Source organism: Lissotriton vulgaris, chromosome 5 (genome assembly GCF_964263255.1).
Source record: "Lissotriton vulgaris chromosome 5, aLisVul1.2, whole genome shotgun sequence".
Taxonomy (NCBI): Eukaryota; Metazoa; Chordata; class Amphibia; order Caudata; family Salamandridae; genus Lissotriton; species Lissotriton vulgaris.
This window is the reverse complement of record NC_141693.1, coordinates 694515203-694521202: the sequence shown is the minus strand read 5'-3', so window position 1 is coordinate 694521202 and position 6000 is coordinate 694515203.

The following is a 6000-nucleotide window of genomic DNA, read 5'->3' as shown; positions in this document are numbered from 1 at the left end:
CCCAAGACTCACAGAATTGGACATGCCCAGGATAGGGCCTGAGTAGGTCCCAAAGGCACCGCAGTGTTTCATGAGCAGGTGGCGCAGGTGCCAATGGAAGAAACTGAGGTGTTGCATGATGTACCTGAAATACAGGTGTATCCTGTAAGTCGGGTAAGCCATTTAGCACATTGTCAGTTGAGGACAAGAAGTATGTGTGGTTTACTGATGGTGCAGCCAGGTATGTAGGGGCTAAGAGGCACTGGAAGGCGGTGTCATACAATCCTGTGACCCAGAAATTGTTGACCACTACTAGAAAAGGAAAGAGTAGTCAATTTGCAGAACTATATGCTTTGTGTCAAGCTTTGAAACAAGAAATGCCAGGAAAATGTCATATTTACACTGATGCATGGCCCACTGCCAATGGGCTAGAAACTTGGCTTCCCACGTGGCATGCTCATAATTGGATGATAAATGCAAAGGATGTGTGGGGTAAGGAATTTTGGAAAGATGTCTGGACCATGTTGACACACAGTACAGTTGCTATGTATCATGTAGATACTCATTGCTCCACTGACTCACTTGACCGCTGGTTTAATTCACTCACAGATGAAAAAGCTAAGATTTTAGAGGCTGAAGTGGTAACACAGGATTCTGACCTGGTTGAGATTGCAAAGTGGGCACATCAGAAGTGCGGACACTTTGGAGAACAGATTACTAACAGGTGGACAGAAAATAGAGGGGATACACATCCCCCTAGATTTGATTAAAATTGTAATTTTGCAGTGTCCTGTTTGTCAGAATGCACAAGCCAGACCAGTCCCACAAAGGTGAGGGGCGAGTTGAAGAAAGGAAAATTACCAGAGCAGACAGAGTGCCTTGGGCTTCTTCCAATTGATAAAGTTAAAATGTATCCAGCAGTGAGTGGAGAAATAGTCAGGAAGGAGACTGCCCCAGCCCTTCTTACTGTGCAGGAAAAAAGAGAGTTCCACTCCAATACCAAGAATTCAGAGGCTAAAGCGTGAGTAGAATTCTTAGACAATTCCCCAGAGCCAGCAGTGAACCGTGCAGATAGGAATGATAATATTGTGCCTTTAGAAATCCAAAACAGGGGCAGGAAAAAAGTGTGCTTTTGAAAAATGTTTCTTGCAAGAAGAGTGATGCTTGTTTCTTTTCCAGTTCATCATTCTGTAACGTGTTGGCGTGCTTGGTGCCCGAGGCCGCGTTTGAGTAGTACCCTTCCCCAGGGGGCAGAATATTTCCACCACCACCTGTTTATTGCCAGTGTCCCACTGCCGCCCTCCTTCCTGTACCGGGCCAGCGGTGGCTTCTGTTTTGGGGGACCCCGCTGCAAGAACGCGCCAGCATTTCTTGTTTGGGCGGATCGGAGGGAGTCATGCTTTTGGGCTTCCCTTCACTGCGCAGGGCCCACCGCTCCAAGCCTCTGCCAATGACTTTTCTGCAGCAGGTAGGGATTCCTGATGCCACCCCGGGGATCTCGCCGTTCAGTGCTTTAGCTTGGCTCGATTTGGTGCGATTTTAAGCCCCACTTCAGCACCATTTATGATGCAAGAAGCGGAGCCAATCAGATTCACGTCCGAGAGGCCATTATGGTTGGCCACGCCCCCCAAAATTGTATATTTATAATATACTTATTTATTAATTTATTATTTCTTTTTGTTGTCAAATCTGTTTCTTGGCATTTAAATTTTATAAGCATTACAGTACTTGTGAAATTCCATACATTTCATCGCTGTGGTTATAGCAAGAGTCCATGTAAATAGATCGTATTGAGTCCCCTGGGCACTGCAGTGTGACACATGAATATAATCAGATGTAGTACATGCACCAGGAGATGTCTACAGTCAAGAGGGGCCAGTGCGGCCCTGCCCCGCACAAAGAAATGATATTTATATATAAGCAGTACAGTTCTTCTTTAAAGCAAACAAACAAACTGCAGCATGGTCACAGATATACAGTATGTGCTGTCCCCCTTCCTAGTCCCGCCCCCCAACAGTCCCCCCCTCTCCCCCGCCAACACGTGATCCAGCCCCCACTGTTCCCCTGTGCTTCCGCACGGTATAGTGCACCAGTCTAAATGGCAGGTACATTGTCTGCAGTGTGCCACCCCAACCTCCAGTGTGCCCGGCTAATCCTCCGCCGCTCCCCCGCTCGCAACGCTTTCCGCTGAGTGGAGGGCAATGATCATGCGTTCCCAGTGCTCTGCGATAGGTTCCCTAAGGAGCCCCACTGTTTCCTCCCGCCAAATGGCAGTCCATTCTGCCCGGGCCCACGCTTAAAGGGACAGGGTCCATGCCCGCACGCTAGGAGGATCCCGCGCCTTCCACCTCTTGGTGAGGAGGCGCTTCGCCACTACCATCCCCAGGTCCAGGAAACGAGATGATATCTTATCTTTGGGAGGGCTCTTAAAATGATGCAAAAGGTATTCAGGCCAGTTACAGGGGATGGTGCGCCCAGCACATTGCTGAAGGAGCCCGCTAATGTCCCCCAAGTAAGTGCCCAGCCCTGGACAGTGCCACAGAAGGTGAAGAAGATGGGCATTTACCTCACCGCACCATGGGCAGGACGTATCTGTTCAGTGGAAGTATTTGTTAATTAAGGCAAGAGTGAGGTAGGCCCTGTGGACAATATATATATATACCTGGATCTGGCAGAAGCGCATATTTCTGGGGATGCACACTGGACTTTTTAGGATTCTCTTCCATTCTTTATCAGCGAGTACTCGCCCAAAATCCCGCTCCCATTTGCCCCACAGTGGGTCCAAATTTAGTTCCGTGTGCGTCCTCAAGGATGCAGCAAACCATCTGACCAGGTATCTACCCCTACCCATGACGTGAAGGTATTGTATAGTTAGATGCTGCTTAGGCTTTGTTGTGACATCCCCCCACCTATTCGTCATGTGTGCCAGAAGGGAGCGATGGAGCAGGAACCCCCCTGGAGGAAGTCCATCGTCCGCGACCAGTATCTCGTATGGTGTCAGTGCCCCATCGCTGTACAAGTCGCCTAGCAACTGGATGTCAGCTGCATGCATTCTTTCTAACATGGGGCGCGTAAGGACCCCCCCGCCTCCCGGCGAGCCTTCCAAAGGCACTGCCGGTGTGTAGGGGAGCACTGTCTGTGTGAGTTGCAGCGCCCTACGGAAGCATTTGTACACCACCGCCAACAGTAGCAGGATGGGGCACGTCGGGGCCACCAGCGGGTAGAATAGCGCAAGGACTCTCTCCAGCGTGTTTGATGGATTGCCCGTAGCCATATCCTCTCGTCCCCTGTCCGCTAACCATTGGGCGATCCATTGGAGTAATAATGCTCGAAACAGGGAGCAGCTAATCAGTGGGGAGGAACAATTTCCCGAGCGCCAGCCGATGACGGGACGAGCCCCAGATGAAGTCGCGCAGGACCTTGTTAAGCATGGAGAAGAAGGAAGCAGGTATGAATAAAGGCAAGTTAGTGAAGTAGTACAAAAGGCGAGGAAGCATGACCATTTTGGCCAAAGCTACTCTGCCCGTGGGCGTCAGCGGAAGCGTGGAACAGAAGCCAATCTGAGATCTAAGCGCCATCACCGCCCGTCCGAGATTGCCGTCAAAAAGTTTAGATGGCTGGTGATAGTTCTGGATTCCCAGGTACTTAAATGTGTCTGTTTTCCATTGGACTCTCATGCCGTGCAATTGGACCCCCGGATTGTCTACCTCTCCGCTGAATGCAAAGATGCAGGACTTGCCTGTGTTCACCCGGAGCCCGGAGAGCTCCGCAAATCGGCCCAGCAGACGGTCCAGTTGCTCCGGGATGCGGCTCACATCCCTGACGAACACTAGTAGGTCATCTGCATATAGTGACACCTGGTGGGCGCCATCTCCCAGAGGGATGCCATCACCCAGTGTCTGTCTAATGGCTGCAGCCAGGTGTTCCATGGCCAGTGCGAAGAGCAATGGGGACAGAGGACACCCCTTTCGAGTGCCCCTGCCCACCGCCACTGCCTCCGAAACGTAGGGTCCCAACCTCACACAAACCACTGAGTTGCGGTACAAGAGGTCCACCATCTGCAGGAAGTCTACATCTAGTTCATATTTCTCCAACACTGACTTCAGGTAGCCCCACACTAGACAGTCGAAAGCTTTTTCCAGATCTAACACCAGGCACCCTGCTCGAGGCTAGGCTCCCGTTGCTGCTGCCACCCTAAAATATCTCCTGAGGTTCAGTGAGGTGGACCGCGCCGGCACAAAGCCATTTTGATCCGAATGAACTAAGTGTGGGACCACCAGCTCCAGTCGTTCTGCAAGGATTTTAGCATTGAATTTGTAGTCTACGTTTTGCCAGTGGGCGATATGAGCCCAGTGCCATAGGGTCTCTGTCTGGTTTGGGCAGCGATACCAGAAATGCCTCCCGTAGAGACGGTGGAAACAAACCTGCGTCTATTCCTGCATTGTACAGTTGGAGGAGTCGGGCGCTAGAATCTCCCTGTTCGCTTTGTAGTATTCGGCTGGCAGGCCACCAGGTCCAGTGGATTTCCCAGTCGCCAAAGCCTGAACCTCTAGTGTGAGAGGGGCATTTAGCATGTCTTCCTGGTGGTCAGTGGCAATGGGTAGAGTAATCGAGTCCAAAAACTCGACCATTACATGCCTAGGGCTGGTGCCTCGGGCCATATATAGCTGTCTGTAGTGATCAGTCAGTGCCTGGTGAATTTCGCGCTGCGTGTAGACCATCTCCCCTCCCCCTGTGTGGATGACGCCCACCGGTGCACCGCGGCCTGTCTTTTGCATCAGCCAGGCCTGTAGGCGGCCAGCCCTATCCACCTTGGCGTGGGTCTTGGCCGTGTGTGCCGCATAATTGTGGCATCTCAGCCTTTCCATGAGGACTGCGTGCTCACCCCTAAGGTCGCTAAGCTTGGCCGAGTGTCTACCAGTCCCCTCACCTTCTCTCTCGTAGCACAGAAGCTCGGATTCTAGTCGAGTCAGGGAATCAGACACTGTTTTACGGATTTTCCATGCGGTACCCATACAGTGCCCGCATATGGTCACTTTATGAGCATCCCATTCCACCATGGGGTCGGTTGCCGTCTCAGCGTTCTCCTTGAAGTAAGCTAGGATGGCAGTGCCCAGTGAAGAGCGAAACTCAGCAACCTCAAGCGTGGCTGGCTGTAACCGCCACGTGGGCACAGGGGGCCGGTCCACTTCCCAGCTAAGCTGGAATAATAGGGGATTATGGTCTGAATGTGTCCTAACCAGATATTCTGTCCTGGTCAGGAGTGGGAGCAATGACTGTCAATCGGGTCTTGCAGTGCTGAGGCATGACTGTGCACCACGGGTTGCAATTCTTGGACAGACTGGCGTTGGGTGGCTACTGCCTCCGACAGTTTGCGATGATCCACATGTAACAGTGTGGAGTCAGATGTTACCTGTCTATCCGTGCTTTGAGGGAGGTTTTGGTGTGCACCAGGGTGGTTCCAATGCGCTCCACCGCCGCCAAGACAGTGTCCATCTTAGCCGCCATTGTTGCTGGGAGCTCCAGGTCTTCCCGGCTTGGCTCCGCACCTGCGCAGGGCCCGCGTTGCCCACCGCCTGTTGCTGTTGACGTGATTCGTCCCGTAGTTTCCCCATCACCAACTGTTGCGCCGTTGGCATCAATGCACAATTACGGCGTGCCAGCGCAGAGCGAAAAGGGTGCCCCACCAGCTCAATTGCCGCTGCTTCAGGTTTCAGGAGAGAGTTGTCGAGGGCGGGCCACCACCACCAGGGGCCGTCACCTAGAAAGGTATGAGTGAACCTCTTCTCAGCCCAAGTAGGGGGCGCTAATGCGTGTGCCCCCCTTCAGTGGGATCAATCCTCCACCACAGTGGCTCCGGCAACTCCAGGGACGGGTCTAGTCCAGCCAGCGCAGTTTCAAGGTCCGGTGACCAGGCGCGGCGCCCAAGCTATTTCAGAGGTATAGCCCGCCAAGTGGTACCTAGTCCAAAATGGCTGCCGTTGCAAAATGGCGCCCTGGCACAGTCAATCCCCACCTCAG